Raw genomic sequence first — 11,872 nt, forward strand, 5'->3', positions numbered from 1 at the left:
TGGTATAAACAGCGCCCCCAGTGTAGAGGGATGGTATAAACAGCGCCCCCAGTGTAGAGGGATGGTATAAACATCCCTCAACTGTAGGCTGGGGGCCACATGTGGCCCCCAGGCCGCCAGTTGATATTAACCTGCGGGCTGCATTAAGTGAAGGTGGGGGCCACATGTGGCCCTCAGGCCGCCAGTATCCCATGTATGGGATACATTAAAAAAATAAATAAAATCTTCTCCCTGTGATGTGGCCCCCTCAGTGGTTGTGGCCCTAAGCGACCGCTTATACCGCTTATGCCTAGAACCGGCCCTGAGGCCAAGGAAGAGATGCAATCATATATTATCCTAATGGGCCTGGTGGTGGCGCTGTAACAGGCACTTATACTGTCCTAATGGGCCTGGTGGTGGTGCTGTAACGTCCTAATGGGCCTGGTGGTGGCGCTGTAACAGGCACTTATACTGTCCTAATGGGCCTGGTGGTGGCGCTGTAACGTCCTAATGGGCCTGGTGGTGGCGCTGTAACGTCCTAATGGGCCTGGTGGTGGCGCTGTAACAGGCACTTATACTGTCCTAATGGGCCTGGTGGTGGCGCTGTAACGTCCTAATGGGCCTGGTGGTGGCGCTGTAACGTCCTAATGGGCCTGGTGGTGGCGCTGTAATGTCCTAATGGGCCTGGTGGTGGCGCTGTAACAGGCACTTATACTGTCCTAATGGGCCTGGTGGTGGCGCTGTAACGTCCTAATGGGCCTGGTGGTGGCGCTGTAACGTCCTAATGGGCCTGGTGGTGGCGCTGTAACGTCCTAATGGGCCTGGTGGTGGCGCTGTAACAGGCACTTATACTGTCCTAATGGGCCTGGTGGTGGCGCTGTAACGTCCTAATGGGCCTGGTGGTGGCGCTGTAACGTCCTAATGGGCCTGGTGGTGGCGCTGTAACGTCCTAATGGGCCTGGTGGTGGCGCTGTAACAGGCACTTATACTGTCCTAATGGGCCTGGTGGTGGCGCTGTAACGTCCTAATGGGCCTGGTGGTGGCGCTGTAACAGGCACTTATACTGTCCTAATGGGCCTGGTGGTGGCGCTGTAACGTCCTAATGGGCCTGGTGGTGGCGCTGTAACGTCCTAATGGGCCTGGTGGTGGCGCTGTAACGTCCTAATGGGCCTGGTGGTGGCGCTGTAACGTCTTAATGGGCCTGGTGGTGGCGCTGTAACAGGCACTTATACTGTCCTAATGGGCCTGGTGGTGGCGCTGTAACAGGCACTTATACTGTCCTAATGGGCCTGGTGGTGGCGCTGTAACAGGCGCTTATACTGTCCTAATGGGCCTGGTGGTGGCGCTGTAACAGGCACTTATACTGTCCTAATGGGCCTGGTGGTGGCGCTGTAACGTCCTAATGGGCCTGGTGGTGGCGCTGTAACAGGCACTCTGACGTTTTGAATCAAAGGATCACATTATTAAGACCATAGGCCTACACACTCCCATACATCTGATGAACTGATTGAATCTGTTTACAATCTTACAACCCCCCCCCCCCCCCCCCAGTGTCCATCAGAGTGCGTCCTGACAGATGTCAGTTCTTCCAGTATGAACCCATCTCACTGAGCTGTGAGGACCAGATGGACTCTGTAGAGCGCTGGACTGTGACCAGACGAGGAGGCCAAACGAAGAATGGAGCCTGTGGCACTGGCTGGGGAGAAGTCAAAGGTGTGTATGTGGGACTCAGTCACAAGAAATTATTATACTTATAACTCTTTAAGAACACAGACATATATAAAGTGCACTGTTTCAAAGTGCATTTGTACTGTGATACTCATTTAAAATGTAGCCAACTACGCCACCCTTTGATTAAACAACAGAGTAAAGGGAACTCTGACACTTGTCATTCCAGGTCAACACAGGTTTGAGATTAAAACCAGGTAAAAGAGCATAAAATAGCTTAAAACTCAGGGAAGGACTGAATAAATACTGAAACAGGATGTTGGGGGGTTACAAAAGGGCAAGAACTTTATTGGGCTAATACAGAGGGCACTCTAAAATGGCCATAGAAAAATACAGTTATATTAAAATCACCCTAAGCCTAAAATCCCTATCCAATCCTAACTAACTAAACTAAATTCTAAAAAAAAACACTTAACCAAAATAAACAAAACAACTTTAAAATACCAGTTCTCACAATGTGCAAATCTGCAATACTGTGCAAATCTGGGGACAGTCAAAGGTTCAATCAGTTGGTCCGTTCTTTCTATATTTCTGGTCACTGAAACACATACAAAGCCTGGGCACAGTTCATCCGTTTCTCAATGTCGTACTCTAATATTGATGGAGTATACAGGTCGGTCTACACGTTGGCAATACTACTTATCAGGATACTTACAGGCCACCCAGGTATAACACCTGGGCCCGTTTATCATCGGCATGTAGTATTGCAACCGCTGCTGTCCTCTCTCCATTTCGTCTCATCTCTGGGCAGCCCCCCCCCCCCCCCCCCCCCACGGCAAGGGCGCACCTCTGGGGGTCGTGGTCGTGGCGCTTACAGCGTCGAGGACCTGGCTACCACTGGCCCCCCCATGGGGGTCGTGGTCGTGGCGCTTATAGCGTCGAGGACCTGGCTACCACTGGCCCCCCCATGCGGGTCGTGGTCGTGGCGCTTATAGCGTCGAGGACATGGCTACCACTGGCCCCCCCATGGGGGTCGTGGCGCTTACAGCCCTTCTGGCATCGACAACATGGCTACCACTGGCCCCCGGCTGCGTCCTGGCCCCCGGCTGCTTCCTGGCCCTCAGCCGTGGTTAGCTGCCCCTTGTTCTCCACAGAACCTTCTCTCCCTTCTCCACGTCTGAAAACTGTCCTCCTGTCCAAACACACTGTCTCTGCTATATAGAGCGTCGCAGTCCCGCCCCCTACCATGGACCAGGAAATGCATTTTTCCCATAGACATTTCATAAAGTATTTATTTAAAGACGGTTACGCCACGGACAAAGCCAACTCGAGTCGTGACAACTCATGACAACACAAACAATATTTTGGACCAAACAAATAATTACAAAGAAGAAAAACAACAAAAAAAGTGTTGTAACCTGCCTTTTTTTTCTTCTTTCTAATTATTTTTTGTCACGACTCGAGTTGTCTTTGTCCGCGGCGTAAACGTCTTTAAATAAATACTTTCTGAAATGTCTATGAGGAAAATGAACGGAGAATCATTTCCTGGTCCATGGTAAGGGGTGGGACTGCGACGCTCTATAGGGCTACTGATTGGTGGGCCACACCCAACCCAGGTGCAGGTCATTAGCTCAGTCTAGGTTGTGCCAGTGGGAAAGAAATAAGGTTTTACAAAATCATGCAACACTCAAACACAAATAAGCAAAACAATAAAGTAAAATCACTTGACAATAATCTCACTCTACAACATGCAAAATTATAAAACACAGCAAATCATGGAAATCACATAAACTAAAATCTAGATTTCTACCGGCTCACATATGCACAGTATGTGCGTGCGTGCGTGCGTGCGTGCGTGCGTGCGTGCGTGCGTGCGATGGATACTTTCAAGTAAATTCCCTCTTACCTTTCATTGTGTTTCTGTTTAGGAGAGTCCTGTACTGTGACCTCCAACACCTGGGACAGCGGACGTTACTGCTGTGAGACCACATCAGGAGAACACAGCCGCTCCGTCAGCCTGACCATCTCTGGTACAACCATTAGCATTACTATTTATATATAATTACTACTATATAGTCAATCAATATGTTGTAGTGGCTACAGACATGGTTCATATTATATCATTCCATACCACAGATGGTTCATTTACATTTATTATAGGGGTTAACTTGATAAACATATAAACGTTTTTCAATTTGAAACAAATGATCAGCCATGATTATCTCTCTCAGGTTATCTAATCTCAGAGATGGATGATATGAGAGACAATCATTATTTACTTATTTATTCACAAAGTGAAAAACCTCCACTTAAGCTGTATTTGGGTAAACTTGACATTCATATAAGAACACATTGAGCTGTATTTGGGTAAACTTGACATTCATATAAGAACACATTGAGCTGTATTTGGGTAAACTTGACATTCATATAAGAACACATTGAGCTGTATTTGGGACACACTGAGCGCACTGTGCAATGCAAACTAATAGGCGAGTGCGCTCCGGTGCGGTATTTAATAGGCGCTCCGGTGCGGTATTTAATAGGCGCTCCGGTGCGGTATTTAATAGGCGCTCCGGTGCGGTATTTAATAGGCGCTCCGGTGCGGTATTTAATAGGCGCTCCGGTGCGGTATTTAATAGGCGCTCCGGTGCGGTATTTAATAGGCGCTCCGGTGCGGTATTTAATAGGCGCTCCGGTGCGGTATTTAATAGGCGCTCCGGTGCGGTATTTAATAGGCGCTCCGGTGCGGTATTTAATAGGCGCTCCGGTGCGGTATTTAATAGGCGCTCCGGTGCGGTATTTAATAGGCGCTCCGGTGAGGTATTTAATAGGCGCTCCGGTGCGGTATTTAATAGGCGCTCCGGTGCGGTATTTAATAGGCGCTCCGGTGCGGTATTTAATAGGCGCTCCGGTGCGGTATTTAATAGGCGCTCCGGTGCGGTATTTAATAGGCGCTCCGGTGCGGTATTTAATAGGCGCTCCGGTGCGGTATTTAATAGGCGCTCCGGTGCGGTATTTAATAGGCGCTCCGGTGCGGTATTTAATAGGCGCTCCGGTGCGGTATTTAATAGGCGCTCCGGTGCGGTATTTAATAGGCGCTCCGGTGCGGTATTTAATAGGCGCTCCGGTGCGGTATTTAATAGGCGCTCCGGTGCGGTATTTAATAGGCGCTCCGGTGCGGTATTTAATAGGCGCTCCGGTGAGGTATTTAATAGGCGCTCCGGTGCGGTATTTAATAGGCGCTCCGGTGCGGTATTTAATAGGCGCTCCGGTGAGGTATTTAATAGGCGCTCCGGTGCGGTATTTAATAGGCGCTCCGGTGCGGTATTTAATAGGCGCTCCGGTGCGGTATTTAATAGGCGCTCCGGTGCGGTATTTAATAGGCGCTCCGGTGCGGTATTTAATAGGCGCTCCGGTGCGGTATTTAATAGGCGCTCCGGTGCGGTATTTAATAGGCGCTCCGGTGCGGTATTTAATAGGCGCTCCGGTGCGGTATTTAATAGGCGCTCCGGTGCGGTATTTAATAGGCGCTCCGGTGCGGTATTTAATAGGCGCTCCGGTGCCGTATTTAATAGGCGCTCCGGTGCCGTATTTAATAGGCGCTCCGGTGCGGTATTTAATAGGCGCTCCGGTGCGGTATTTAATAGGCGCTCCGGTGCGGTATTTAATAGGCGCTCCGGTGCGGTATTTAATAGGCGCTCCGGTGCCGTATTTAATAGGCGCTCCGGTGCGGTATTTAATAGGCGCTCCGGTGAGGTATTTAATAGGCACTCCGGTGAGGTATTTAATAGGCGCTCCGGTGCGGTATTTAATAGGCGCTCCGGTGCCGTATTTAATAGGCGCTCCGGTGCCGTATTTAATAGGCGCTCCGGTGCGGTATTTAATAGGCGCTCCGGTGCGGTATTTAATAGGCGCTCCGGTGCGGTATTTAATAGGCGCTCCGGTGCGGTATTTAATAGGCGCTCCGGTGCCGGTGCGGTATTTAATAGGCGCTCCGGTGCGGTATTTAATAGGCGCTCCGGTGCGGTATTTAATAGGCGCTCCGGTGCCGTATTTAATAGGCGCTCCGGTGCGGTATTTAATAGGCGCTCCGGTGCGGTATTTAATAGGCGCTCCGGTGCGGTATTTAATAGGCGCTCCGGTGCCGTATTTAATAGGCGCTCCGGTGCCGTATTTAATAGGCGCTCCGGTGCCGTATTTAATAGGCGCTCCGGTGAGGTATTTAATAGGCGCTCCGGTGCGGTATTTAATAGGCGCTCCGGTGAGGTATTTAATAGGCGCTCCGGTGCGGTATTTAATAGGCGCTCCGGTGCGGTATTTAATAGGCGCTCCGGTGCGGTATTTAATAGGCGCTCCGGTGCGGTATTTAATAGGCGCTCCGGTGCGGTATTTAATAGGCGCTCCGGTGCCGTATTTAATAGGCGCTCCGGTGCGGTATTTAATAGGCGCTCCGGTGCGGTATTTCCGAACGCGTCCGATATAAGAATACATTGAGCTGTATTAATTTGGGTTAAGTGATGATAATAGACAATGTATAAAGTCACCATTCCAACATTGATGAGATGTTCATAACTCAATCTTCTAGATGGAGATGTGATCCTACAGAGTCCTGTACTTCCTGTGCCAGAGGGAAGTGATGTCATGTTCCGCTGCCTCTACAAACACCAGACAACAAAGAAAGCGTCCTTCGACCGTCCGGCTGACTTCTACCAAAACAGATCCTTCATCAGGGCTGAGTCTGCAGGACAGATGACCATCCTCCGCGTCAACAAGTCTGACGGAGGACTCTACAAGTGCTCCATCGCTGGCCTCGGAGAGTCACCAGAGAGCTGGATGGAGGTGACAGGTGAGATATATAGTGAAGTAATGAACTGAACTACAAACATGTCCTCCTCAGAATGGATGGTGAGATATAGTGAAAGTAATGAACTGAACTACAAACATGTCCTCCTCAGATGGATGGTGAGTTATAAGCCAAATTCCAATACCCAAAATCTCGGCCACTCGCTCACTCCCACTCGATCACTCGGGGTCATTCCAGCTTGACCCGGAAATGGTTAACGCTCCGATTGTTAAAGTGCTCCATCGAGGAGGAGAGTGGAGTCGAGTGGAGGAGCCGAGTGGGCTCTCCGAGACCGCATAGAGCGAGTGTACATCAGGTGCAGGCTCGGTGGGGTATGTTGTCTCCTCGCTGCGGATTTCCGCATCACGTGTACATGTTTTTTTCCTTCTCCAGTGACATAAGTCCGCCTCCTCCACATGTGGCACAGAAAACACTGCTTGAAACCCGATACTATGCACCCCCCCCCCATCCACTAGCTGCCGGCCGTTGCGGCTGATGAGACGCTGTCGCTGACCCAACACACACATGCACGCACACACATTAAACTAAAAAGCTTTGCTGTTTGTTGAAGAGACACATTTTCGCTGAATTAATAGAGCAGAGCTTCAGAATGATACAGTAGCCTATAGCCTATGTGAAAGTGAAAGGACCACAACAAGCCACTGGCTTTATTGCGTTGTGTGATATAAGCATAATAAAAGTAGGCTATATTGTGCGCACCTCAAAAGCTATAGTTAATTTCTCTCTGTGCATGCCTGAATGCACAGACTGCTATGAATGACGGTGACAAATATGTATTTATTTATATGTGGACTGAACTGAATATGTAAGTCAGAGAGACTACCTATAATTCCTGTTATAGTGTCCGTTATTTGCAAAGACCGTCGGAGGAGGGACTGTCCGAGGAGGGGGTGGGGTTATTTATACGAGCAAAAAGGAACGCGGGCTGCGGGCAGGTCAGGAATTCCCTTCACATTCACAATCATATAATATAAAAGTGTGCGCATCCTGGCGCTTATTCACTATTTCAGGAATAAATAGCCTTGTTGCACATGTTACCAATACATACACATTGGCCTCGGTTACATGCACAAAAATGAATTGTCTATTCTGTAGACTGTACGGCTCTGGGTTCAGAGTTCCAGTAATCCAGCTGTGTGACACTGTATTGTTCCACCACTTTTGCTTTGGCAATGTAAACGTATGTTTTCCCATGCCAATAAAGCCCTTTGAATTGAATTGAATTGATTCACGTCATAAGTGATCGCGGAATGTGCCGTCGCTTTGAAATGACAGCGGAGTACATTCCGATTCTAGAGGCAAATCCACTCCACCACTCTGTCCTCGCATCGAATCCTCTCCTCCTCCACTCCTCCTCGCTGGGGGCGGAGCCGAGGAGCGAGTGGAGGACGCGAGGGGAGTGAGCGAGTGTGAAAGTTGCGGTATTGGAATTTGGCTCTAGTGAAGTGAACTGAACTACAAACATGTCCTCCTCAGAGCACAGGTCTGGAGGGCTGGTTGCCAGCCAGGTCGGGTTGCCTACCCATGGTTCACAACACTTTGAAGTTTGAATCCTGTCGTAGCTAATCGAAATGGAATGTGGAAAAAGCTGATTTGTATATCCATCTTGATCACATGACTACATAGATGATGTGTAGTGATTTGTTTAAGTTGTAGGAGAGTTGTAACTAACACCTAGCTGTAACTAACACCTAGCTGTAACTAACACCTAGCTGAAACACGTTGTGAGCTTGTAGATCGGCTATTTGAACTATTCAAAAATGTTTTTGAAAATAGTAAAAAAAGAAAGAAAGAAAAAAAAGAGGCAAAGTAGTTTAGGAATAAGGGGTTTAGCATGGATGAAAATAGATCCCTTTAAGAGTTTAAAAGCCCCACTAGCTGCAGCGCTACATCAAATCTAGGCTAGCGACCAAATAAAATACCATCTGGTCCACATTGTCTGTCCTCAGATTCCAACAGTCTCACCCAATCTGAAGTCCTACTGTTCAAAATGTGAACGTGTAAATGTCAATATGAGAATTCATTGAAATGCGATTTAAAAAAAATCTAATAATGTGTTGTGCTCACTGTGCGTTCAGATTCTCCCTCCTCTGTGCCTCCATTCGTCTACCCTCTGGTTCCCTCCTCTGTGTCTCCATTCGTCTACCCTCTGGTGGGGACTGGAGTCTGCATCCTACTGCTGGTCCTGGCTCTGTGTCTGTGGAGGAATTACACAGGTACACCGCACGCACGCACGCACGCACGCACACACACACACGCACACACACACACACACACACACACACACACACACACACACACATAAGAGATACAGTACGTTGTCGTTTATTTATTCAATAAAGTAATTATTTACCAAAAGAATGGTGTGCGGGCCCTACCTCCATAGGGCCTATCCATAGATACAGTACAAGGACACAAATATTTACATACAAAATGTATCTTGTCGATCCCTAACACAAACATTAAATGCCATTAAAACCCATTTTGGGGCCCAGGCGGTGGCGTAACCGTCTGGGCACCCGACTGGTAATCCAGTCGCAGTGTGCCGCGGGCTCGACCTACAAGCTCGGGCTAGACCTACAAGCTCATAGCGCGCCACCGAGTGGCGCGCTACGAGCTTGTAGGTCTGCTATTTTTGAAAAATCGAAAATCGAAGGGCCATGGGTTAACAATGGTGGGGTGTTGGGGGGGGGGGGGCACTTCCAAAATACTATTGATGGTCCACAACTGATCATATTCTTCTGATTCCACTGAAATACTATTTAATTCTCATGAACTAAAGATTTATTCTTTTGTTTTTAATTTACAGATCCATGTTGTTGCATTAGGTGAGTGCAGTCCATTCACCAACATGACACAGCAGTAGATTACATCTGGATTTCTACTTCATTTCTGTTAAATATATTCATTTCAATTTCAGATCCAATCAGGGCTCAGCTAGGAACCAGAGGACCAATCAGGGCTCAGCTAGGAACCAGAGGACCAATCAATGTGCGGCTCCTGATGATGTGTACCTCCCACTGCAGCACCGTCAGTATTTCAACCAATCATGCTTAAAACCCCTTTTGGTGTTTTAAGCATTACTTTAGCTATTGAGAAATAGCGTATATAGCTTGTAGATCTGATATTTTTCTTATCGTGAAAATATGTTGCAAATCTTTGAATATATATTCTTTCAGAGCGAATGTTTATAGAAACACTGATATAGAAACACTGATAGAGAACCACTGATACAGAAACACTGATACAGAAACACTGATACAGAACCACTGATACAGAAACACTGATACAGAAACACTGATACAGAACCACTGATACAGAAACACTGATACAGAAACACTGATACAGAACCACTGATACAGAAACACTGATACAGAAACACTGATACAGAACCACTGATACAGAACCACTGATATAGAACCACTGATACAGAACCACTGATATAGAACCACTGATACAGAACCACTGATACAGAAACACTGATACAGAAACACTGATACAGAAACACTGATACAGAACCACTGATACAGAACCACTGATATAGAACCACTGATACAGAACCACTGATACAGAACCACTGATACAGAACCACTGATATAGAACCACTGATACAGAACCACTGATAGAGAAACACTGATACAGAACCACTGATACAGAACCACTGATATAGAACCACTGATACAGAACCACTGATAGAGAAACACTGATACAGAACCACTGATACAGAACCACTGATATAGAACCACTGATATAGAACCACTGATACAGAACCACTGATAGAGAAACACTGATACAGAACCACTGATACAGAACCACTGATATAGAACCACTGATAGAGAAACACTGATACAGAACCACTGATACAGAAACACTGATACAGAAACACTGATACAGAAACACTGATACAGAAACACTGATACAGAAACACTGATACAGAAACACTGATACAGAAACACTGATACAGAAACACTGATACAGAACCACTGATACAGAACCACTGATATAGAACCACTGATACAGAACCACTGATACAGAACCACTGATACAGAACCACTGATATAGAACCACTGATACAGAACCACTGATAGAGAAACACTGATACAGAACCACTGATACAGAACCACTGATATAGAACCACTGATACAGAACCACTGATAGAGAAACACTGATACAGAACCACTGATACAGAACCACTGATATAGAACCACTGATATAGAACCACTGATACAGAACCACTGATAGAGAAACACTGATACAGAACCACTGATACAGAAACACTGATACAGAAACACTGATATAGAAACACTGATATAGAAACACTGATACAGAAACACTGATATAGAAACACTGATATAGAACCACTGATATAGAACCACTGATATAGAACCACTGATACAGAAACACTGATATAGAACCACTGATATAGAACCACTGATATAGAACCACTGATACAGAAACACTGATACAGAAACACTGATACAGAAACACTGATACAGAAACACTGATATAGAAACACTGATACAGAAACACTGATATAGAACCACTGATACAGAAACACTGATACAGAAACACTGATATAGAACCACTGATACAGAAACACTGATACAGAAACACTGATACAGAAACACTGATACAGAACCACTGATACAGAACCACTGATACAGAAACACTGATATAGAACCACTGATAGAGAAACACTGATACAGAACCACTGATACAGAAACACTGATACAGAAACACTGATACAGAACCACTGATACAGAAACACTGATATAGAAACACTGATACAGAAACACTGATACAGAAACACTGATATAGAAACACTGATAGAGAAACACTGATACAGAAACACTGATATAGAAACACTGATACAGAACCACTGATACAGAAACACTGATACAGAAACACTGATACAGAAACACTGATAGAGAAACACTGATACAGAAACACTGATACAGAAACACTGATAGAGAAACACTGATACAGAAACACTGATACAGAAACACTGATATAGAAACACTGATAGAGAAACACTGATAGAGAAACACTGATATAGAAACACTGATATAGAAACACTGATACAGAAACACTGATATAGAAACACTGATATAGAAACACTGATACAGAAACACTGATATAGAACCACTGATACAGAAACACTGATAGAGAACCACTGATACAGAACCACTGATAGAGAAACACTGATACAGAACCACTGATACAGAAACACTGATACAGAAACACTGATACAGAACCACTGATACAGAAACACTGATACAGAAACACTGATACAGAACCACTGATATAGAAACACTGATAGAGAAACACTGATACAGAAACACTGATACAGAAACACTGATA

The sequence above is a fragment of the Electrona antarctica genome, assembly GCF_951216825.1.
Source record: "Electrona antarctica genome assembly, chromosome: 13".
Taxonomy (NCBI): domain Eukaryota; kingdom Metazoa; phylum Chordata; class Actinopteri; order Myctophiformes; family Myctophidae; genus Electrona; species Electrona antarctica.